The sequence below is a fragment of the Daphnia magna genome, linkage group LG8 (genome assembly GCF_020631705.1).
Source record: "Daphnia magna isolate NIES linkage group LG8, ASM2063170v1.1, whole genome shotgun sequence".
NCBI lineage: Eukaryota > Metazoa > Arthropoda > Branchiopoda > Diplostraca > Daphniidae > Daphnia > Daphnia magna.
Window position 1 is genome coordinate 11,103,345 of NC_059189.1, and position 26,342 is coordinate 11,129,686.

General features: G+C 34.6%; 1 long non-coding RNA gene across 3 annotated transcripts; it reads right to left on the reverse strand.

The window, feature by feature from the left end:
- Nucleotides 1–19,914: 19,914 nt before the first annotated feature.
- Nucleotides 19,915–20,869, reverse strand: LOC123475504. 3 transcript variants are annotated; one of them, XR_006650632.1, is made up of 4 exons: nucleotides 20,610–20,869; nucleotides 20,403–20,555; nucleotides 20,080–20,201; nucleotides 19,915–19,975 (listed from the first exon to the last, which is right to left on the reverse strand). It is a non-coding gene; the product is annotated as an uncharacterized LOC123475504 (long non-coding RNA). The 3 variants fall into 3 exon arrangements; XR_006650631.1 differs by lacking the exon at nucleotides 19,915–19,975 and having other exon boundaries at nucleotides 20,143–20,201; nucleotides 20,632–20,650; XR_006650630.1 differs by lacking the exons at nucleotides 19,915–19,975; nucleotides 20,610–20,869 and having other exon boundaries at nucleotides 20,143–20,201; nucleotides 20,403–20,603.
- Nucleotides 20,870–26,342: the final 5,473 nt, after the last annotated feature.

Sequence of the window (26,342 nt, forward strand, 5' to 3'; positions counted from 1 at the left end):
CTCTGTGTTGCGAAATGTGTATTTACTTGTGCCAATTTTAGAAATGGTTAAGATATGTGCTATTGTAAGGTGCCTAAACAAAGTTGGAAACGGAGTATCTTTCTTTTGTATTCCAAAAGTAATACAGAAAGACACAGAATCAGAACAACAATTACAGAAGAAAAGACGTTCGTTGTGGATCAAGCAACTAAAGAATAGCATTTCCATAACTGATCACAGTGATACTAGGGTTTGTAATGAACATTTTATCACTGGTTAGTAAAGAATTCATATACAACAATTTAACATATGTTTAATGTTGTTATTTGGCGTTGCAGGGACTCCTTAATTATTTAAAATGACTGGAGAAGACGCAGAATGTCTTAAAGTGTAGTATTCTAAAACATTTCCTGAATTGGATAAGTATTACTGGGTAAATAAATCAAAACTCACTTTTTTCCTATCTCCCCCTGCAATCGAAACCCCCCTCGATTTTTAAAAACTTTGCAACGCAGCATCCGAAACTGGTCTATACCCTTCCCACTTTTTCATTTTTTGCCAAACTTCAAATTTTGCTTAAAATACATGATTTAGACTCAGAATTGAATGAAAATCACGGAAATCAGGTTTATTTTACTATTGGTCTTATAGTTTTTCATTTAAATGTTAAAAACCATAAATTAAGTTGGTGCGCTAACAGCACTGTTTTCGTCAATTTTTCAAAACGGCTTGTTTAACGAGAAAACCAATGACTAAATCAAAATCAGCGTTTAATTTCTATTATGCCGTGTGATTTTTGGAGAATTTCAAGAGGTGTCATTTTTTGCCGATTTTGACAAAAGTGGGAAGGCTATGTTAGAAATTCCAGAACCCGAACCTGATGGTTCAGAGACTGACAATTAAAAGGAGAATCTAAACGGAGAATCATGACGAAGACCGGCGTTACAAAAGAACAAAGACCGAAGAAGATTAATTTGAGACAAGGAACAAATGAGCTGCTCTTATATGGACATATGACAATGTCCGGTTCAAAATATGAAACTAGAATAGTAAGAAAAACTATCACAAGATGGCGCCACTTGAATATGGTTATATGTAATCTAGTTCAATAGTCGCCACCAGATGGCGCCATGGGAACTTGCAAGACAACACGTGGTTCATGGAAACATCGCTAGATGGCGCCACCAAGAACTGGGTATCGTGTTTAGAAATCCAGCGCTAGATGGCGCCACTAAGATACTATTGCATACTGTGGCTGGTGCCGAAAATGACCACTAGATGGCGCCACATAAGACTGACACAGTGCCAGATCACTTAACTAGAATTAGCGTAGAACCCGTCATGAGATAGCGCCACCAGTAATTATTCATAAACAATCGAGATCAGCAACTATGATTAACTGGTTACTTCATCACCATGGTAACAAGGTTAACCAGTTAATTCCTTTCCATAGCAACCGGGTTCGTTCACCTCACAAGGTCACGTGCGGAAAGAAGAATAGAAGTTCGAGACGACATCTACGCAAGCGCCAAAATTATTGTTACGCGTAATTATTTCTTTGTCAACGTTGTTTTTGTAAACGGTATAAAAGGGGATGTAATAGGCCTAATTAATACACAAGATTTTTCCACCGATTTCCCGCCTGGTCTATTCATTGATAATATCACTGTTTCGGTGCTAGGCCTAAAAAATAGACGAACCAAAAACATACGCTAACACTACGGTGTTAGGCCTAGAAAATATAAAATACACTTAGAGATACTTACCCTGAGTCGGCAGTCTCCGACATTAAATCTCACAAGATTTGACAGGCCCTTCCCACTTTTTCATTTTTTGCCAAACTTTAAATTTTGCTTAAAATACATGATTTCGATTCAGAATTGAATGAAAATCACGGAAATCAGGTTTATTTTTCTATTGGTCTTATAGTTTTTTATTTCAACGTTAAAAACCATAAATAAAGTTGGTGCGCTTTTAGCACTGTTTTCAATAATTTTTAAAACGGCTAGTTTAACGAGAAAACCAATGACTAAATCGAAATCAGCGTTCAATTTCGATTATGCAGTGTTATTTTTGGAGAATTTCAAGAGATGTCGTTTTTGGCCGATTTTGACAAAAGTGGGAAGGCTATACCCTTCCCACTTTTTCATTTTTGGCCAAATTTCAAATTTTGCTTAAAATACATGATTTCGATTCAGAATTGAATGAAAATCATAGAAATTAGGTTTATTTTTCTATTGGTATTATAGTTTTTTATTTTAAAGTTAAAAGCCATAAATTAAGTTGGGGCATTAACAGCACTTTTTTCGTTAATTTTTAAAACGGCTAGTTTAACGAGAAAACCAATGACTAAATCAAAATCAGCGTTTAATTTCTATTATGCCGTGTGATTTTTGGAGAATTTCAAGAGCTGTCATTTTTTGCCGATTTTGACAAAAGTGGGAAGGCTATGTTAGAAATTCCAGAACCCGAACCTGATGGTTCAGAGACCGACAATTTAAAAGAGAATCTAAACGGAGAAAACATGACGATGACCGGCGTAACAAAAGAACAAAGACCGAAGAAGATTAATTTGAGACAACGAACAAATGAGCTGCTCTTATATGGACATATGACAACGTCCGGTTCAAAATATGAAACTAGAATAGTAAGAAAAACTATCACAAGATGGCGCCACTTGGATATGGTTATATGTACTAGTTCGAATACTCGCCACCAGATGGCGCCACCCTGATATGGTTATATGCAATATAGTTCGAATACTCGCCACAAGATGGCGCCACAGGGAAATTGTAAGACAACACGTGGTTCATGGAAACATCGCTAGATGGCGCCACCAAGAACTGGGTATCTGGTTCAGAAATCCAGCGCTAGATGGCGCCACAAAGATCCTGTTGCAAACTGTGGCTGGTGCCGAAAATGACCACTAGATGGCGCCACATAAGACTGACACAGTGCCATCTAGTGCGAGATCATTTAACTAGAATTATCGTAGAACCCGTCAGATAGCGCCACCAGTAATTATTCACAAACAATCGAGATCAGCAACTATGATTAACTGGTTACTTCATCAACATGGTAACAAGGTTAACCAGTTAATTCGTTTCCATAGCAACCGGGTTCGTTCACCTCACAAGGTCACGCGCGGAAAGAAGAATAGAAGTTCGAGACGACATCTACGCAAGCGCCAAAATTATTTTTACGAGTAATTATTTCTTTGTCAACGTTGTTTTTGTAAACGGTATAAAAGGGGCTGTAATAGGCCTAATTAATACAAAAAAATTTTCCACCGATTTCCCGCCTAGTCTATTCATTGATAATATCACTGTTTAAAATTCATTACTTGTTTCGCTTTGCTTGCTGTTCGCCGTCTGCCTTTGCCGCCTTTGTTGCCTGTGCTACCTTTGCTGCCATTGCCGCCGAATTTGCGCCTTGCTACCGTTCCTCAGGCCGCCACCGAACATCTAGCCGGAATTATCCAGTCATCCGCACCTCAGATGAAAACCAAGCCATTAGTAATTTATAAAATTAATATTCTCATCTTTTCTTGTATCCTTCAGTTATCGCTGTTTGTGTCGCGGCCATAACCCGCCATCGTCTTCCGTTCTTTACGGCAAATTCTTCTCTCTATACGCTGGCACCCTAGAACGGTGTTAGGCCAAAAAATATATACATACAGATTCATACGCTGACACCATCAAGGTGTTAGGCCAGAGAATAAACAAATTCATACGCTGGCACTTCGGTGCTAGGCCTAAAAAATAGACGAACCAAAAACATACGCTAACACTACGGTGTTAGGCCTAGAAAATATAAAATACACTTAGAGATACTTACCCTGAGTCGGCAGTCTCCGACATTAAATCTCACAAGATTTGACAGGCCCTTCCCACTTTTTCATTTTTTGCCAAACTTTAAATTTTGCTTAAAATACATGATTTCGAATCAGAATTGAATGAAAATCACGGAAATCAGGTTTATTTTTCTATTGGTCTTATAGTTTTTTATTTCAACGTTAAAAACAATAAATAAAGTTGGTGCGCTTTTAGCACTGTTTTCAATAATTTTTAAAACGGCTAGGTTAACGAGAAAACCAATGACTAAATCGAAATCAGCGTTCAATTTCGATTATGCAGTGTTATTTTTGGAGAATTTCAAGAGATGTCGTTTTTGGCCGATTTTGACAAAAGTGGGAAGGCTATACCCTTCCCACTTTTTCATTTTTGGCCAAATTTCAAATTTTGCTTAAAATACATGATTTCGATTCAGAATTGAATGAAAATCATAGAAATTAGGTTTATTTTTCTATTGGTCTTTTAGTTTTTCATTTAAATGTTAAAAACAATAAATTAAGTTGTTTTGTTGTTTGTTAAATCTCACAAGATTTGACAGGCCCTTCCCTCTTTTTCATTTTTTGCCGAACTTTCAATTTTGCTTAAAATACATGATTTCCATTCAGAATTGAATGAAAATCACGGAAATCAGGTTTAATTTTCTATTGGTCTTATAGTTTTTCATTTAAATGTTAAAAACCATAAATTAAGTTGGTGCGCTAACAGCACTGTTTTCGTCAATTTTTCAAAATGGCTTGTTTAACGAGAAAAGTAATGACTAAATCGAAATCAGCGTTTAATTTCAATTATGCAGTGTGATTTTTGGGGAATTTCAAGAGATGTCGTTTTTGGCCGATTTTGACAAAAGTGGGCCCTTCCCACTTTTTCATTTTTGGCCAAATTTCAAATTTTGCTTAAAATACATGATTTCGATTCAGAATTGAATGAAAATCATAGAAATTAGGTTTATTTTTCTATTGGTCTTATAGTTTTTTATTTTAAAGTTAAAAGCCATAAATTAAGTTGGGGCATTAACAGCACTTTTTTCGTTAATTTTTAAAACGGCTAGTTTAACGAGAAAACCAATGACTAAATCAAAATCAGCGTTTAATTTCTATTATGCCGTGTGATTTTTGGAGAATTTCAAGAGCTGTCATTTTTGGCCGATTTTGACAAAAATGGGAAGGCTATGTTAGAAATTCCAGAACCCGAACCTGATGGTTCAGAGACCGACAATTTAAAAGAGAATCTAAACGGAGAAAACATGACGAAGACCGGCGTAACAAAAGAACAAAGACCGAAGAAGATTAATGTGAGACAAGGAACAAATGAGCTGCTCTTATATGGACATATGACAATGTCCGGTTCAAAATATGAAACTATAATAGTAAGAAAAAGTATCACAAGATGGCGCCACTTGGATATGGTTATATGTAATCTAGTTCGAATACTCGCCACCAGATGGCGCCACAGGGGACTTGTAAGACAACACGTGGTTCATGGAAACATCGCTAGATGGCGCCACCAAGAACTAGGTATCTGGTTCAGAAATCCAGGGCTAGATGGCGCCACAAAGATCCTGTTGCAAACTGTGGCTGGTGCCAAAAATGACCACTAGATGGCGCCACAAAAGACTGACACAGTGCCATCTAGTGCGAGATTATTTAACTAGAATTATCGTAGAACCCGTCATGAGATAGCGCCACCAGTAATTATTCACAAACAATCGAGATCAGCAACTATGATTAACTGGTTACTTCATCACCATGGTAACAAGGTTAACCAGTTAATTCGTTTCCATAGCAACCGGGTTCGTTCACCTCACAAGGTCACGCGCGGAAAGAAGAATAGAAGTTCGAGACGACATCTACGCAAGCGCCAAAATTATTGTTACGCGTAATTATTTCTTTGTCAACGTTGTTTTTGTAAACGGTAGGGGAGAGTGGGGGCAATTGATACACTTTTTGGTTTTTTGTATTTCTTGAAAAAAACTAAAAAGTTTAATATAAAAACTATATAGAATTCTAGCCTATTATCTCAGCTACTAAACGATATTTTTTTTATGAGAAAAGATTAATTTTAATAGTAGTAAATTGTTAAAAACTGAGGTCGCTTCGAGTGTTTCAATTGCCATGGTAGCAGGGCAATTGAAACGGTGTGTCGACGCAATCGCAACGTGGGTTTTCCCATAAGGAAGCTTCTTCATACCCACATAAAATGAAAATCACGATATGTCAGCAGCCACAACTGCTAGTGTGATCAAATTTTACCATTAGGTACAATGCGATATACAGATTTTTAAAATATGCTTATGGTATATCGTAATTTAGTTTAAAATATTTAAATAATTAAATTTAAAAAAAAACCATTAAGCAACATGCTTTTTTAAATAAATCCCAAACAGCGAATACAAGTATTATAGTTGTGTTAACATGATGATTTACATTTGTTTAAATGAATTGTTTAAATGAATTACGTACAAATACAAAAAATGCAACCACTCGCAGACAGGGAATATAAACAAAGTGTTTCAATTGCCCTGCAATAGGTCATCATTACATTTAATTATTTTAAATTATTTAAGAGTGCAGGGAAAAATTAAATGACATTAAATTGTAGAAAAATGAATTTCAAATCATCTGAAACTAATTTTATTACTAAAACGTAGCGTTTTAGGGGTTAAAACAAAAAAATTGAAACGCACCAACTTCATTTATGGTTTTTAAAATGTAAATGAAAAACTATGAGACCAATAGAAAAATAAACCTGATTTCCGTGATTTTCATTCAATTCTGAATATAAATCATGTATTTTAAGCCAAATTTAAAATTTGGCCAAAAATGAAAAAGTGGGGGGGGGCCTTTCAACTTTTGTCAAAATCGGGCAAAAATGACATCTCTTGAAATTCTCCAAAAATCACACGAAATAATCGAAATTGAACGCTGATTTCGATTTAGTTATTGGTTTACTCGTTAAACCAGCCGTTTCAAAAATTAACGAAACAGTGCTGTTAGCGCAACAACTTAATTTAGGGTTTTTAAGGATTAAATCAAAAACTATAAGACCAATAGGAAAATAAACCTGATTTTCGTGATTTTTATTCAATTTTGATTCGAATTCATGTATTTTAAGCAAAATTTGAAATTTGGCCAAAAATGAAAAAGTGGGAAGGGTATAGCCTTCCCACTTTTGTCAAAATCTACCAAAAACGACATCTCTTGAAATTCTCCAAAATTAACACGGAATAATCGAAATTGAACGCTGATTTCGATTTAGTAATTGGTTTTCTCGTTAAACCAGCCGTTTCAAAAATTAACGAAACAGTGCTGTTAGCGCAACAACTTAATTTAGGGTTTTTAAGGATTAAATCAAAAACTTTAAGACCAATAGGAAAATAAACCTGATTTTCGTGATTTTCATTCAATTTTGATTCGAATTCATGTATTTTAAGCAAAATTTGAAATTTGGCAAAAATGAAAAAGTGGGAAGGGTATAGCCTTCCCACTTTTGTCAAAATCTACCAAAAACGACATCTCTTGAAATTCTCCAAAAATCACACGGAATAATCGAAATTGAACGCTGATTTCGATTTAGTTATTGATTTTCTCTTTAAACCAGCCGTTTCAAAAATTAACGAAACAGTGCTGTTAGCGCAACAACTTAATTTAGGGTTTTTAAGGATTAAATCAAAAACTATAAGACCAATAGGAAAATAAACCTGATTTTCGTGATTTTCATTCAATTTTGATTCGAATTCATGTATTTTAAGCAAAATTTGAAATTTGGCCAAAAATGAAAAAGTGGGAAGGGTATAGCCTTCCCACTTTTGTCAAAATCTACCAAAAACGACATCTCTTGAAATTCTCCAAAAATCAAACGGAATAATCGAAATTGAACGCTGATTTCGATTTAGTTATTGGTTTTCTCTTTAAACCAGCCGTTTCAAAAATTAACGAAACAGTGCTGTTAGCGCAACAACTTAATTTAGGGTTTTTAAGGATTAAATCAAAAACTATAAGACCAATAGGAAAATAAACCTGATTTTCGTGATTTTCATTCAATTTTGATTCGAATTCATGTATTTTAAGCAAAATTTGAAATTTGGCCAAAAATGAAAAAGTGGGAAGGGTATAGCCTTCCCACTTTTGTCAAAATCTACCAAAAAACGACATCTCTTGAAATTCTCCAAAAATCACACGGAATAATCGAAATTGAACGCTGATTTCGATTTAGTTATTGGTTTTCTCGTTAAACCAGCCGTTTCAAAAATTAACGAAACAGTGTTGTTAGCGCAACAACTTAATTTAGGGTTTTTAAGGATTAAATCAAAAACTATAAGACCAATAGGAAAATAAACCTGATTTTCGTGATTTTCATTCAATTTTGATTCGAATTCATGTATTTTAAGCAAAATTTGAAATTTGGCTAAAAATGAAAAAGTGGGAAGGGTAGTGCCTTCCCACTTTTGTCAAAATCTACCAAAAACGACATCTCTTAAAATTCTCCAAAAATCACACGGAATAATCGAAATTGAACGCTGATTTCGATTTAGTTATTGGTTTTCTCGTTAAACCAGCCGTTTCAAAAATTAACGAAACAGTGCTGTTAGCGCAACAACTTAATTTAGGGTTTTTAAGGATTAAATCAAAAACTATAAGACCAATAGGAAAATAAACCTGATTATCGTGATTTTCATTCAATTTTGATTCGAATTCATGTATTTTAAGCAAAATTTGAAATTTGGCCAAAATGAAAAAGTGGGAAGGGTATAGCCTTCCCACTTTTGTCAAAATCTACCAAAAAACGACATCTCTTGAAATTCTCCAAAAATCACACGGAATAATCGAAATTGAACGCTGATTTCGATTTAGTTATTGGTTTTCTCGTTAACCCAGCCGTTTCAAAAATTAACGAAACAGTGTTGTTAGCGCAACAACTTAATCTAGGGTTTTCTAGGATTAAATCAAAAACTATAAGACCAATAGGAAAATAAACCTGATTTTCGTGATTTTCATTCAATTTTGATTCGAATTCATGTATTTTAAGCAAAATTTGAAATTTGGCTAAAAATGAAAAAGTGGGAAGGGTAGTGCCTTCCCACTTTTGTCAAAATCTACCAAAAACGACATCTCTTAAAATTCTCCAAAAATCACACGGAATAATCGAAATTGAACGCTGATTTCGATTTAGTTATTGGTTTTCTCGTTAAACCAGCCGTTTCAAAAATTAACGAAACAGTGCTGTTAGCGCAACAACTTAATTTAGGGTTTTTAAGGATTAAATCAAAAACTATAAGACCAATAGGAAAATAAACCTGATTTTCGTGATTTTCATTCAATTTTGATTCGAATTCATGTATTTTAAGCAAAATTTGAAATTTGGCCAAAAATGAAAAAGTGGGAAGGGTATAGCCTTCCCACTTTTGTCAAAATCTACCAAAAACGACATCTCTTGAAATTCTCCAAAAATCACACAGAATAATCGAAATTGAACGCTGATTTCGATTTAGTTATTGGTTTTCTCGTTAAACCAGCCGTTTCAAAAATTAACGAAACAGTGCTGTTAGCGCAACAACTTAATTTAGGGTTTTTAAGGATTAAATCAAAAACTATAAGACCAATAGGAAAATAAACCTGATTTTCGTGATTTTCATTCAATTTTGATTCGAATTCATGTATTTTAAGCAAAATTTGAAATTTGGCCAAAAATGAAAAAGTGGGAAGGGTATAGCCTTCCCACTTTTGTCAAAATCTACCAAAAACGACATCTCTTGAAATTCTCCAAAAATCACACGGAATAATCGAAATTGAACGCTGATTTCGATTTAGTTATTGGTTTTCTCGTTAAACCAGCCGTTTCAAAAATTAACGAAACAGTGCTGTTAGCGCAACAACTTAATTTAGGGTTTTTAAGGATTAAATCAAAAACTATAAGACCAATAGGAAAATAAACCTGATTTTCGTGATTTTCATTCAATTTTGATTCGAATTCATGTATTTTAAGCAAAATTTGAAATTTGGCCAAAAATGAAAAAGTGGGAAGGGTATAGCCTTCCCACTTTTGTCAAAATCTACCAAAAAACGACATCTCTTGAAATTCTCCAAAAATCACACGGAATAATCGAAATTGAACGCTGATTTCGATTTAGTTATTGGTTTTCTCGTTAAACCAGCCGTTTCAAAAATTAACGAAACAGTGTTGTTAGCGCAACAACTTAATTTAGGGTTTTTAAGGATTAAATCAAAAACTATAAGACCAATAGGAAAATAAACCTGATTTTCGTGATTTTCATTCAATTTTGATTCGAATTCATGTATTTTAAGCAAAATTTGAAATTTGGCTAAAAATGAAAAAGTGGGAAGGGTAGTGCCTTCCCACTTTTGTCAAAATCTACCAAAAACGACATCTCTTAAAATTCTCCAAAAATCACACGGAATAATCGAAATTGAACGCTGATTTCGATTTAGTTATTGGTTTTCTCGTTAAACCAGCCGTTTCAAAAATTAACGAAACAGTGCTGTTAGCGCAACAACTTAATTTAGGGTTTTTAAGGATTAAATCAAAAACTATAAGACCAATAGGAAAATAAACCTGATTTTCGTGATTTTCATTCAATTTTGATTCGAATTCATGTATTTTAAGCAAAATTTGAAATTTGGCCAAAAATGAAAAAGTGGGAAGGGTATAGCCTTCCCACTTTTGTCAAAATCTACCAAAAACGACATCTCTTGAAATTCTCCAAAAATCACACAGAATAATCGAAATTGAACGCTGATTTCGATTTAGTTATTGGTTTTCTCGTTAAACCAGCCGTTTCAAAAATTAACGAAACAGTGCTGTTAGCGCAACAACTTAATTTAGGGTTTTTAAGGATTAAATCAAAAACTATAAGACCAATAGGAAAATAAACCTGATTTTCGTGATTTTCATTCAATTTTGATTCGAATTCATGTATTTTAAGCAAAATTTGAAATTTGGCCAAAAATGAAAAAGTGGGAAGGGTATAGCCTTCCCACTTTTGTCAAAATCTACCAAAAACGACATCTCTTGAAATTCTCCAAAAATCACACGGAATAATCGAAATTGAACGCTGATTTCGATTTAGTTATTGGTTTTCTCGTTAAACCAGCCGTTTCAAAAATTAACGAAACAGTGCTGTTAGCGCAACAACTTAATTTAGGGTTTTTAAGGATTAAATCAAAAACTATAAGACCAATAGGAAAATAAACCTGATTTTCGTGATTTTCATTCAATTTTGATTCGAATTCATGTATTTTAAGCAAAATTTGAAATTTGGCCAAAAATGAAAAAGTGGGAAGGGTATAGCCTTCCCACTTTTGTCAAAATCTACCAAAAACGACATCTCTTGAAATTCTCCAAAAATCACACAGAATAATCGAAATTGAACGCTGATTTCGATTTAGTTATTGGTTTTCTCGTTAAACCAGCCGTTTCAAAAATTAACGAAACAGTGCTGTTAGCGCAACAACTTAATTTAGGGTTTTTAAGGATTAAATCAAAAACTATAAGACCAATAGGAAAATAAACCTGATTTTCGTGATTTTCATTCAATTTTGATTCGAATTCATGTATTTTAAGCAAAATTTGAAATTTGGCCAAAAATGAAAAAGTGGGAAGGGTATAGCCTTCCCACTTTTGTCAAAATCTACCAAAAACGACATCTCTTGAAATTCTCCAAAAATCACACGGAATAATCGAAATTGAACGCTGATTTCGATTTAGTTATTGGTTTTCTCGTTAAACCAGCCGTTTCAAAAATTAACGAAACAGTGCTGTTAGCGCAACAACTTAATTTAGGGTTTTTAAGGATTAAATCAAAAACTATAAGACCAATAGGAAAATAAACCTGATTTTCGTGATTTTCATTCAATTTTGATTCGAATTCATGTATTTTAAGCAAAATTTGAAATTTGGCCAAAAAGAAAAAGTGGGAAGGGTATAGCCTTCCCACTTTTGTCAAAATCTACCAAAAAACGACATCTCTTGAAATTCTCCAAAAATCACACGGAATAATCGAAATTGAACGCTGATTTCGATTTAGTTATTGGTTTTCTCGTTAAACCAGCCGTTTCAAAAATTAACGAAACAGTGTTGTTAGCGCAACAACTTAATTTAGGGTTTTAAGGATTAAATCAAAAACTATAAGACCAATAGGAAAATAAACCTGATTTTCGTGATTTTCATTCAATTTTGATTCGAATTCATGTATTTTAAGCAAAATTTGAAATTTGGTTAAAAATGAAAAAGTGGGAAGGGTAGTGCCTTCCCACTTTTGTCAAAATCTACCAAAAACGACATCTCTTAAAATTCTCCAAAAATCACACGGAATAATCGAAATTGAACGCTGATTTCGATTTAGTTATTGGTTTTCTCGTTAAACCAGCCGTTTCAAAAATTAACGAAACAGTGCTGTTAGCGCAACAACTTAATTTAGGGTTTTTAAGGATTAAATCAAAAACTATAAGACCAATAGGAAAATAAACCTGATTTTCGTGATTTTCATTCAATTTTGATTCGAATTCATGTATTTTAAGCAAAATTTGAAATTTGGCCAAAAATGAAAAAGTGGGAAGGGTATAGCCTTCCCACTTTTGTCAAAATCTACCAAAAACGACATCTCTTGAAATTCTCCAAAAATCACACAGAATAATCGAAATTGAACGCTGATTTCGATTTAGTTATTGGTTTTCTCGTTAAACCAGCCGTTTCAAAAATTAACGAAACAGTGCTGTTAGCGCAACAACTTAATTTAGGGTTTTTAAGGATTAAATCAAAAACTATAAGACCAATAGGAAAATAAACCTGATTTTCGTGATTTTCATTCAATTTTGATTCGAATTCATGTATTTTAAGCAAAATTTGAAATTTGGCCAAAAATGAAAAAGTGGGAACCCATATAGCACATTTCAGCCGTCGGATGTCCGAATCATGGCCGAACATCCGTTAGATATCTATGTACTCAATGGGTAGTTCCAGGGATGTCCGTCGGCTAGTCACCTTGGAAGTGCAATGGATGTGCGAAAATTATATTCTACGGACCTCCTTCCAACAGCCAAAAAGATTTTCAATTGTTTCATTTAAGGATCGGCCTCGAGCCAATCGGGGCGCTTTTTTGCAAATCGGGTTTCTCATTTCGGGCCAAGGAGGCGTGGCTCAGGGTGGAAAATTCTTCTCCCCGAATTCAATTGGGGTTTGCAATCAATTGGATTGCAATCAATTGGATTGCAATCAATCGATTCATCAATGCAAAAAACATTATCGATTGACCCGATCTATCCGATAACAACCCCGATAATAGCTCGTTCTACCCGCTTGCCCCGATTTTTACTCTGAAACCGAAAGAACGGCATTTTTTTTTATTGCTTCGGGGCAACGGGTTAACCTCAAATTTTTTCCCGCACCGCCCCGGTTGAAAAAATGGCACCTCATTTCAACCCCGAATGCACTTTATCGGTGCGGGGCGGTTAACTCGATTAGAACTAATTTGGGGCCGATCACTAAGTTTCATTATTAATTGTCAAAATTTCTTGAGAGGGGGAAAACTTAACCGTGTTCAAATTTTTCCCTTGAACGTATTTTTATTTGAAGTCCAGCATTTAAAATGAAAAATTTAAAAAATAAAGGAGTAATGATCTATTTGCCGGATGGTTTATTTTAAAATTTATTACAAAAATGAATAAAATATATGAAAGTCGTGAGTTTGTTTGCACAAGCTTTCCGTTTAGCTTATGGGAACCAAGCCATTGAAAATTAACTCACAGAAAATAAATATTATTCGGCATCTAATAATATTAAAAGCAAGTATACTTATGATAGGATTATAATTTCAAATAATAAAAAACTACTTTAAACTTAATAAATCATGCTGAAGTTTAAAATTCAAAAAATATTTAGCATAAATTGTTTAATTTCAATTTATACACCTCTGGTTTAACCTAAGTTCGACATCATCTTGACTTTTTAAAAATCCTGTATGTGATTTGTAGTCAAAAAAGCTCAAGTGTTTTACAACAATTCGATTGTATAGACCAAGATCGGATGCTGAGTTGCCAAGGCTGAATTCCGACCTGCGGTATTTGTCCTCTCGGGCCCTATAGGAGGGAAATGAAAAATAATATATTTAATTAAGTTGTAGTTAGTTTTATTACAAAATCTTTTGGAATCGTGTACTATACCTCTGTGCTGATATAATACAAAAAATTTTATCTCCAAAAAAGCTGTTATTTTTCCAGGAAACTTTTTGAAAGGTACTTGTTTACATTTTTACAATGTACCGTAGCAGACGTTAAGTGATTGACTGTGACTAGTGACTGTAGTGTCAAACTGTTTTCATTTTTTATGTCATGAGTAGTGTAGTTTGTGATGTCGGTAATGAGTTATTTGACACAATTAGTCTTTTTAAGTTATCTGATTATGCTAAAGGACTTATTCATAAGGAAACAGAAATTTACTTAGAAAAACGTCTGCTTCTTGTTCTACAGTTGTAATACGGGGAGGGGGGGGGGTTGTTGTGGAAAGGTAAACAAGTACCTTTCAAAAAGTTTCCTGGAAAAATAACAGCTTTTTTGGAGATCAAATTTTTTGTATTATATCAGCACAGAGGTATAGTACACGATTCCAAAAGATTTTGTAATAAAACTAACTACAACTTAATTAAATATATTATTTTTCATTTCCCTCCTATAGGGCCCGAGAGGACAAATACCGCAGGTCGGAATTCAGCCTTGGCAACTCAGCATCCGATCTTGGTCTATTGTTCGAAAATGATACATAATATATCTGTAGATTGGCACAGTGGAATAAGATTCGACTGTGATGCGGGAGACCCGAGTTCGAATCCTGCTATAGTCTAATGTTTTTTCATGAATAGATGTCCAATACATGTCATATTTATAGCCAAATGAAAGCCCGCTCGGATATCCTTTGAATGTCGGACGGCGCTGTTTAGGGCGGTCAAAACCAAAAAAAAATACATCCGTAGGACATCCAAATCGGATATCGGGCTGTCCGGAGGATATCAAAAAGATGTACTCAACATCCGACCCCGACATCTGTCGGACATCCGACGGACTGCCTTGTGTTATGTGGGAAGGGTATAGCCTTCCCACTTTTGTCAAAATCTACCAAAAACGACATCTCTTGAAATTCTCCAAAAATAACACGGAATAATCGAAATTGAACGCTGATTTCGATTTAGTGATTGGTTTTCTCGTTAAACCAGCCGTTTAAAAAATTAACGAAACAGTGCTGTTAGCGCAACAACTTAATTTAGGGTTTTTAAGGATTTAATCCAAAACTATAAGACCAATAGGAAAATAAACCTGATTTTCGTGATTTTCATTCAATTTTGATTCGAATTCATGTATTTTAAGCAAAATTTGAAATTTTGCCAAAAATGAAAAAGTGGGAAGGGTAAAGCCTTCCCAATATTCTCCAAAAATCACACGGAATAATCGAAATTGAACGCTGATTTCGATTTAGTTATTGGTTTTCTCGTTAAACCAGCCGTTTCAAAAATTAACGAAACAGTGCTATTAGCGCAACAACTTAATTTAGGGTTTTTAAGGATTAAATCAAAAACTATAAGACCAATAGGAAAATAAACCTGATTTTCGTGATTTTCATTCAATTTTGATTCGAATTCATGTATTTTAAGCAAAATATGAAATTTGGCAAAAAATGAAAAAGTGGGAAGGGTATAGCCTTCCCACTTTTGTCAAAATCTACCAAAAACGACATCTCTAGAAATTCTCCAAAAATCACACGGAATAAACGAAATTGAACGCAGATTTCGATTTAGTGATTGGTTTTCTCGTTAAACCAGCCGTTTCAAAAATTAACGAAACAGTGCTGTTAGCGCAACAACTTAATTTAGGGTTTTTAAGGATTAAATCAAAAACTATAAGACCAATAGGAAAATAAACCTGATTATCGTGATTTTCATTCAATTTTGATTCGAATTCATGTATTTTAAGCAAAATTTGAAATTTGGCCATAAAAATGAAAAAGTGGGAAGGGTATAGCCTTCCCACTTTTGTCAAAATCTACCAAAAACGACATCTCTTGAAATTCTCCAAAAATCACACGGAATAATCGAAATTGAACGCTGATTTCGATTTAGTGATTGGTTTTCTCGTTAAACCAGCCGTTTCAAAAATTAACGAAACAGTGTTGTTAGCGCAACAACTTAATTTAGGGGTTTTAAGGATTAAATCAAAAACTATAAGACCAATAGGAAAATAAACCTGATTTTCGTGATTTTCATTCAATTTTGATTCGAATTCATGTATTTTAAGCAAAATTTGAAATTTGGCCAAAAATGAAAAAGTGGGAAGGGTATAGCCTTCCCACTTTTGTCAAAATCTACCAAAAACGACATCTCTTGAAATTCTCCAAAAATCACACGGAATAATCGAAATTGAACGCTGATTTCGATTTAGTGATTGGTTTTCTCGTTAAACCAGCCGTTTCAAAAATTAACGAAACAGTGCTATTAGCGCAACAATTTAATTTAGGGTTTTTAAGGATTAAATCAAAAACTATAAGACCAATAGGAAAATAAACCTGATTTTCGTGATTTTCATTCAATTTTGATTCGAATTCATGTATTTTAAGCAAAATATGAAATTTGGCCAAAAATGAAAAAGTGGGAAGGGTATAGCCTTCCCACTTTTGTCAAAATCTACCAAAAACGACATCTCTTGAAATTCTCAAAAAATCACACGGAATAATCGAAATTGAACGCTGATTTCGATTTAGTGATTGGTTTTCTCGTTAAACCAGCCGTTTCAAAAATTAACGAAACAGTGCTATTAGCGCAACAATTTAATTTAGGGTTTTTAAGGATTAAATCAAAAACTATAAGACCAATAGGAAAATAAACCTGATTTTCGTGATTTTCATTCAATTTTGATTCGAATTCATGTATTTTAAGCAAAATATGAAATTTGGCCAAAAATGAAAAAGTGGGAAGGGTATAGCCTTCCCACTTTTGTCAAAATCTACCAAAAACGACATCTCTTGAAATTCTAAAAAAATCACACGGAATAATCGAAATTGAACGCTGATTTCGATTTAGTGATTGGTTTTCTCGTTAAACCAGCCGTTTCAAAAATTAACGAAACAGTGCTATTAGCGCAACAATTTAATTTAGGGTTTTTAAGGATTAAATCAAAACATAAAGACCAATAGGAAAATAAACCTGATTTTCGTGATTTTCATTCAATTTTGATTCGAATTCATGTATTTTAAGCAAAATATGAAATTTGGCCAAAAATGAAAAAGTGGAAAGGGTATAGCCTTCCCACTTTTGTCAAAATCTACCAAAAACGACATCTCTTGAAATTCTCAAAAAATCACACGGAATAATCGAAATTGAACGCTGATTTCGATTTAGTGATTGGTTTTCTCGTTAAACCAGCCGTTTCAAAAATTAACGAAACAGTGCTGTTAGCGCAACAACTTAATTTAGGGTTTTTAAGGATTAAATCAAAAACTATAAGACCAATAGGAAAATAAACCTGATTTTCGTGATTTTCATTCAATTTTGATTCGAATTCATGTATTTTAAGCAAAATATGAAATTTGGCCAAAAATGAAAAAGTGGGAAGGGTATAGCCTTCCCACTTTTGTCAAAATCTACCAAAAACGACATCTCTTGAAATTCTCAAAAAATCACACGGAATAATCGAAATTGAACGCTGATTTCGATTTAGTGATTGGTTTTCTCGTTAAACCAGCCGTTTCAAAAATTAACGAAACAGTGCTATTAGCGCAACAATTTAATTTAGGGTTTTTAAGGATTAAATCAAAAACTATAAGACCAATAGGAAAATAAACCTGATTTTCGTGATTTTCATTCAATTTTGATTCGAATTCATGTATTTTAAGCAAAATATGAAATTTGGCCAAAAATGAAAAAGTGGGAAGGGTATAGCCTTCCCACTTTTGTCAAAATCTACCAAAAACGACATCTCTTGAAATTCTCAAAAAATCACACGGAATAATCGAAATTGAACGCTGATTTCGATTTAGTGATTGGTTTTCTCGTTAAACCAGCCGTTTCAAAAATTAACGAAACAGTGCTGTTAGCGCAACAACTTAATTTAGGGTTTTTAAGGATTAAATAAAAAACTATAAGACCAATAGGAAAATAAACCTGATTTTCGTGATTTTCATTCAGTTTTGATTCGAATTCATGTATTTTAAGCAAAATTTGAAATTTGGCCAAAAATGAAAAAGTGGGAAGGGTATAGCCTTCCCACTTTTGTCAAAATCTACCAAAAACGACATCTCTTGAAATTCTCAAAAAATCACACGGAATAATCGAAATTGAACGCTGATTTCGATTTAGTTATTGGTTTTCTCGTTAAACCAGCCGTTTCAAAAATTAACGAAACAGTGCTGTTAGCGCAACAACTTAATTTAGGGTTTTTAAGGATTAAATAAAAAACTATAAGACCAATAGGAAAATAAACCTGATTTTCGTTATTTTCATTCAATTTTGATTCGAATTCATGTATTTTAAGCAAAATTTGAAATTTGGCCAAAAATGAAAAAGTGGGAAGGGTATAGCCTTCCCACTTTTGTCAAAATCTACCAAAAACGACATCTCTTGAAATTCTCCAAAAATCACACGGAATAATCGAAATTGAACGCTGATTTCGATTTAGTTATTGGTTTTCTCGTTAAACCAGCCGTTTCAAAAATTAACGAAACAGTGCTGTTAGCGCAACAACTTAATTTAGGGTTTTTAAGGATTAAATAAAAACTATAAGACCAATATGAAAATAAACCTGATTTTCGTGATTTTCATTCAATTTTGATTCGAATTCATGTATTTTAAGCAAAATTTGAAATTTGGCCAAAAATGAAAAAGTGGGAAGGGTATAGCCTTCCCACTTTTGTCAAAATCTACCAAAAACAACATCTCTTGAAATTCTCCAAAAATCAGACGGTATAATCGAAATTGAACGCTGATTTCGATTTAGTCATTGGTTTTCTCTTTAGACTAGCCGTTAAAAAAATTAACGAAAACAGTTCTGTTAGCGCACCAACTTCATTTATGGTTTTAGCGCACCAACTTCATTTATGGTTTTTAAAATGTAAATGAAAAATTATAAGACTATTAGAAAAATAAACCGGATTTCCGTGATTTTCATTCAATTCTGAATCTAAATCATGTATTTTAAGCCAAATTTGAAATTTGGTCAAAAATGAAAAATTGGGAAGGGTATAGCCTTTCCACTTTTGTCAAAATCGGCCAAAAATGACATCTCTTGAAATTCTCCAAAAATCAGACGGTATAATCGAAATTGAACGCTGATTTCGATTTAGTCATTGGTTTTCTCTTTAGACTAGCCGTTTAAAAAATTAACGAAAACAGTTCTGTTAGCGCACCAACTTCATTTATGGTTTTTAAAATGTAAATGAAAAACTATAAGACCAATAGAAAAATAAACCTGATTTCCGTGATTTTCATTCAATTCTGAATCTAAATCATGTATTTTACCACTCACTAATACTCATACTCTTCTTTCTTTTTACCATGCTTCAGCATCACTCAGAGGATGACCAACATCAATGTTTCTTTTTACTTTCTTTGCAAGACACTTGTTGGTTTCAGACATCAAGGCCTCTAATATTCCTGTCCACACAAAGCAGGAAAAGCTTCTTGGCTCAAGGGTCATCTCAAGCAAGTCCAAAGTCATAAACTTCCGAGAGAAGAATTTTTTTTTTGCCGTCTAATACTATAAATAATAAAAATTTAGCTAATATTGTCACACGAGTTGTATTTGGACAAGAACAAACGAATACAACAAGTGATGACATCAATTCTAAACAATGGTTTAACTCAAACAAAAGGGATAACCATTACCAAAAGTTGGAGAAGCGTCTGAAGACCTCTTGGGAAACCAGGGAACTTCTCTTACGGAGCCCAGCTCCGGGAGCTCACCCGATGGAGACTCATCTAACCCAGATTCGGGGCAGCGTTTTATACCGTCGCGCGAATTACTCCCCTTCCGGACTGCATATCTGCGTATCTTTCTTAGAGCGGACTTCTCCCGATAATTTCTTCACCACGATCGCAGCGTTGTCCAAGGAGCGGATGACTCATCTCTGTGAAGAGATAACCAATCTCCCTTTTCACCCGCGACAATATCAACATGCCATAGAGTTGTATGTTAAAGCAAACTGCAAACTAAAAATACTGTTGATAGGTTTTTTTATGCCTATTTATACAAACCAGCATTGTTTAGTTCAGGATAGAAGGGCAGAAATTCTCAATATTTTCCATTGGAATGTTTTCTCTGGGATTGATGTATTCACGATGCACACTGTGTGTAAAGCTGCTGATAGTGACCATACCTGAAGAAACACATTAATAATGAAGGTGTGTGCAAAAGCAGAATCCTAGTGGTTGGCATGAAGATATGGCAAATTTATATCTAGTCGAAGAAAAACCATGGATATAAATTTAAAAATAACAGTAATCAAAATGCAACATGTGATAAACAAAAGATACGCTCAAAAAGTCTAAACTATTCTCAGATAGAATGTGTTGTTTACCGCTGACTAATTATATTGTTGCAATTGCACTGTTTGTTTGTCTCGAGTCACATGTAACTCATTCCACGGTTGGAGATGCAAGATTAATTGTTGAAGGAAAAAATACTGCTAAAACAAAACAAAGTCCTTGAGGCACTCAAGGACTTCACCTAGCTGCCAACAAAGTGAGACATTATGGCATGACTAATTGGATAATGCCTTAAATACCTTTATTAATCAATACGCTCACCAATGGAGCTTTGTTATTGTGCAACGCTCATCGAGGTGCAAACACGCGTACACTTACAACGTGCGTGTCAAGATCTCGTCAAGTTGTCATTCATTAACTATACAATGCTGATCGAAATCGGCCTAACAATCGATCGATAAATTCAATATGTTGTAGACTCCTCCTCCCTTGAAGGCGTCGTCTATCGAAATCGCTACATGGCAGTACAAGTTGTTTATTTATTTGCTAAATAAACGGACAACTATTAAAAAGTGGATCAAACGGCGTTCCGTAGTTGCCCCTTTTTATGTAGACGACCATGATCGAAACAATGGAGCTCACACGGCCTGTGAAAAAACCTGTCCGTTGCCGGGCGACGCACAAAGCCTCGCCTTGAAAAATAACTTCGCAACCTGATTTTTCCCTATCTTCATGACCGACGCGCCATCTCTCTGAAAAAAAATCTCCAGAAATGTCGAGTCGCTCTTAGATTGCTCCGCATTCCTTTATTGTTGAGCCGATAATTGACAGGACCCCTTCGTTAATCTCCGCGTTATCTCCTCTACAACACGACGTCAAGTTTTGCGACGCAGCATCTAAAATAAGAAAACGTATAAAGGATACGTACGAGACCCTGAAATCGACTCGAGTTGGCTGACTAAACTGCTCCACACTCCTTCGTCGTTCAGCCGATAAAAACGGGGACTCGACCGGGAGCTGCTGCGTTATTTCCTCTACAAATGGAGACCAATCTCAGCGGCACAGCATCTAAAAAAAAAAACGAACGAAAGATTACGAAATGCTGAAATCGCCGCGCCATCAGCGCCATCTCTGGGGTAAAGTCTCAGAAAAAGTGTCGGTCGATCCACCGGTCGTTGTAGAAAGGTAAGGGTGCCTGTATCAGGGGGTTGGGAAATGCGAGTTTTGATAGAATCCCTATCGGGAAATTCTAGCCTATTATCTCAGCTACTAAACGATATTTTTTTTTATGAGAAAAGATTAATTTTAATAGTAGTAAATTGTAAAAAACTGAGGTCGCTTCGAGTGTTTCAATTGCCATGGTAGCAGGGCAATTGAAACGGTGTGTCGACGCAATCGCAACGTGGGTTTTCCCATAAGGAAGCTTCTTCATACCCACATAAAATGAAAATCACGATATGTCAGCAGCCACAACTGCTAGTGTGATCAAATTTTACCATTAGGTACAATGCGATATACAGATTTTTAAAATATGCTTATGGTATATCGTAATTTAGTTTAAAATATTTAAATAATTAAATTTAAAAAAAAACCATTAAGCAACATGCTTTTTTAAATAAATCCCAAACAGCGAATACAAGTATTATAGTTGTGTTAACATGATGATTTACATTTGTTTAAATGAATTACGTCAAATACTTGCAAAAAAATGCAACCACTCGCAGACAGGGAATATAAACAAAGTGTTTCAATTGCCCTGCAATAGGGTCATCGTTACATTTAATTATTTTAAATTATTTAAGAGTGCAGGGAAAAATTAAATGACATTAAATTGTAGAAAAATGAATTTCAAATCATCTGAAACTAATTTTATTACTAAAACGTAGCGTTTTAGGGGTTAAAACAAAAAAATTGAAAACGCAAATTTAACAGACGGAGAACAAAAAACAGTTTTTTCGAGATATCTTAAAAAGTTTTAAATAAAAAAACTCGTAAATTTTTCTAAACTTGTAAACCCCCTCATTCTATTAACCATAATTTTTTCAAGAAAATTTCTCTTATACGGCGAGAGAAACAATTTTTGTTTCAATTGCCCTGTGTCTCAATTGCCCCCACTCTCCTCTATAAAAGGGGCTGTAATAGGCCTAATTAATACAAAAAAATTTTTCACCGATTTCCCGCCTGGTCTATTCATTGATAATATCACTGTTTAAAATCCATTACTTGTTTCGCTTTGCTTGCTGTTCGCCGTCTGCCTTTGCCGCCTTTGTTGCCTGTGCTACCTTTGCTGCCATTGCCGCCGAATTTGCGCCTTGCTACCGTTCCTCAGGCCGCCACCGAACATCTAGCCGGAATTATCCAGTCATCCGCACCTCAGATGAAAACCAAGCCATTAGTAATTTATAAAATTAATATTCTCATCTTTTCTTGTATCCTTCAGTTATCGCTGTTTGTGTCGCGGCCATAACCCGCCATCGTCTTCCGTTCTTTACGGCAAATTCTTCTCTCTATACGCTGGCACCCTAGAACGGTGTTAGGCCAAAAAATATATACATACAGATTCATACGCTGACACCATCAAGGTGTTAGGCCAGAGAATAAACAAATTCATACGCTGGCACTTCGGTGCTAGGCCTAAAAAATAGACGAACCAAAAACATACGCTAACACTACAGTGTTAGGCCTAGAAAATATAAAATACACTTAGAGATACTTACCCTGAGTCGGCAGTCTCCGACATTAAATCTCACAAGATTTGACAGGCCCTTCCCACTTTTTCATTTTTTGCCAAACTTTAAATTTTGCTTAAAATACATGATTTCGATTCAGAATTGAATGAAAATCACGGAAATCAGGTTTATTTTTCTATTGGTCTTATAGTTTTTTATTTCAACGTTAAAAACAATAAATAAAGTTGGTGCGCTTTTAGCACTGTTTTCAATAATTTTTAAAACGGCTAGTTTAACGAGAAAACCAATGACTAAATCGAAATCAGCGTTCAATTTCGATTATGCAGTGTGATTTTTGGAGAATTTCAAGAGATGTCGTTTTTGGCCGATTTTGACAAAAGTGGGAAGGCTATACCCTTCCCACTTTTTCATTTTTGGCCAAATTTCAAATTTTGCTTAAAATACATGATTTCGATTCAGAATTGAATGAAAATCATAGAAATTAGGTTTATTTTTCTATTGGTCTTTTAGTTTTTCATTTAAATGTTAAAAACAATAAATTAAGTTGTTGCGCTAACAGAACTGTTTCCGATCATTTTTTAAATGGCTAGTTCAATCGAAATCAGCGTTTAATTTTGATTATGCCGTGTGATTTTTAGAGAATTTCAAGAGATGTCGTTTTTGGCCGACTTTGACAAAAGAGGGAAGGTAATACCCTTCCCACTTTTTCATTTTTTGCCAAACTTCAAATTTTGCTTAAAATACATGATTTAGACTCAGAATTGAATAAAAATCACTGAAATCAGGTTTATTTTTCTATTGGTCTTATAGTATTTTATTTAAATGTAAAAAACCATAAATTAAGTTGGTGCGCTAACAGCACTGTTTTCGTCAATTTTTCAAAACGGCTTGTTTAACGAGAAAACCAATGACTAAATCGAAATCAGCGTTTAATTTCGATTATGCAGTGTGATTTTTGGGGAATTTCAAGAGATATCCATTTTGGCCAATTTTTACAAAAGTGGGAAGGCTGTACCCTTCCCACCTTTTCATTTTTTGCCAAATTTCAAATTTTGCTTAAAATACATGATTTCGATTCAGAATTGAATGAAAATCATAGAAATTAGGTTTATTTTTCTATTGGTATTATAGTTTTTTATTTTAAAGTTAAAAGCCATAAATTAAGTTGGGGCATTAACAGCACTTTTTTCGTTAATTTTTAAAACGGCTAGTTTAACGAGAAAACCAATGACTAAATCAAAATCAGCGTTTAATTTCTATTATGCCGTGTGATTTTTGGAGAATTTCAAGAGCTGTCATTTTTTGCCGATTTTGACAAAAGTGGGAAGGCTATGTTAGAAATTCCAGAACCCGAACCTGATGGTTCAGAGACCGACAATTTAAAAGAGAATCTAAACGGAGAAAACATGACGATGACCGGCGTAACAAAAGAACAAAGACCGAAGAAGATTAATGTGAGACAAGGAACAAATGAGCTGCTCTTATATGGACATATGACAACGTCCGGTTCAAAATATGAAACTAGAATAGTAAGAAAAACTATCATAAGATGGCGCCACTTGGATTTGGTTATATGTAATCTAGTTCGAATACTCGCCACCAGATGGCGCCACAGGGAACTTGTTAGACAACACGTGGTTCATGGAAACATCGCTAGATGGCGCCACCAAGAACTGTTTATCTGGTTCAGAAATCCAACGCTAGATAGCGCCACAAAGATCCTGTTGTAAACTGCGGCTGCTGCCGAAAATGACCACTAGATGGCGCCATATAAGACTGTTACAGTGCCATCTAGTGCGAGATCATTTAACTAGAATTATCGTAGAACCCGTCCACCAGTAATTATTCACAAACAACCGAGATCAGCAACTATGATTAACTGGTTACTTCATCACCATGGTAACAAGGTTTACTAGTTAATTCGTTTCCATAGCAACCGGGTTCGTTCACCTCACAAGGTCACGCGCGGAAAGAAGAATAGAAGTTCGAGACGACATCTACGCAAGCGCCAAAATTATTGTTACGCGTAATTATTTCTTTGTCAACGTTGTTTTTGTAAACGGTTAAAAAATTACTAAATCGAAATCAGCGTTTAATTTCGATTATGCCATTTGATTTTTAGAGAATTTCAAGAGATGTCGTTTTTGACAGATTTTGACAAAAGTGGGAATGAAAATCATGGAAATCAGGTTTATTTTTCTATTGGTCTTAAAGTTTTTCATTTAAATGTTAAAAACCATAAATTAATTTCACTGTTAGAATCTCACTCTGCGACATGGTAAAAACTGCCTATAGTTTGTTGGGATCGTGAATTAAAATAAAACGTTCAAAAACGTACGGACTGTTCTGCGTACCTTTCAATAGTTTCAAAGCGTACTGAGGCGGAGACAGACAAATAATTTTCGGAGCCAAACACAAGTGGCTCTAGTGGCCCTGGCGAGTTTTCAAATTCCTATCTAGTACAGTGCCGGTCCAGTTATAGAACCGGCCTGTGCGCGGTTCTATAACTGAATGGTTCTATAACCAAGCACCCGATCTTAGTGCCACCTATCGTCGGTTCTTTCATCCCTCAAACTTTGACGGTCTTAGAATGTAAGGGCACACAGCAGAGTGGTAATGCTGTTCGCTATAGATCTAGAGTCCCGTGTTCGAACCGCTGCTATGACTAACTTAAAAAGATTTTTAATATATGTGTAATATAGTCTATGGCTATGAATGGTGAGATACTAGTGTATCTTCATTGGTGGGGGACCATTCACAGAGGAAGTGGTTTGATGAACTAGAAGAACTGTTGTTATACCAGAAGGAAAAAGAAATTAGAGTTGGTAGAAGGACTGGAATGGAACAAGGTGCTAGAAGATAAGAATGAATAGTGGAAGCTATTGTATTCTATTGTATTTGGTATGAATAACTTTACCGCCTATTATTATTATTGTATTTGGTATGAATAACTTTAACGCCTATTATTATTAGTTGGGTCATTAAACCGATGTACAACATTGCCTAAAAAGATAAAACCCATTACAGTAATATTTTTTTGCATGTTTTTAAAAAAGGCAAAACCCATTCATTCCCGCCTTAGAAAATCGAAATAGTTCCTAATACGGCCAACGGTGGCGCTGAAACACGGCAAAGAAAAATCGGTTCGATAACCGAGCCGGTTCCATAGCTAGGCGGTTCTATAACTGGACCGGCACTGTAGCTCCATGACAGAGCTTCTGTGATTCGCCGCCAGGTGGCAGCATAAATCTGACGGGTAATTTTCAAAATAGTGGGGCAATATAGCGTTTTCGATAACGCCATAGTATAGCGGGGGTGACGAATAGCATCCGAGGTTGAGGT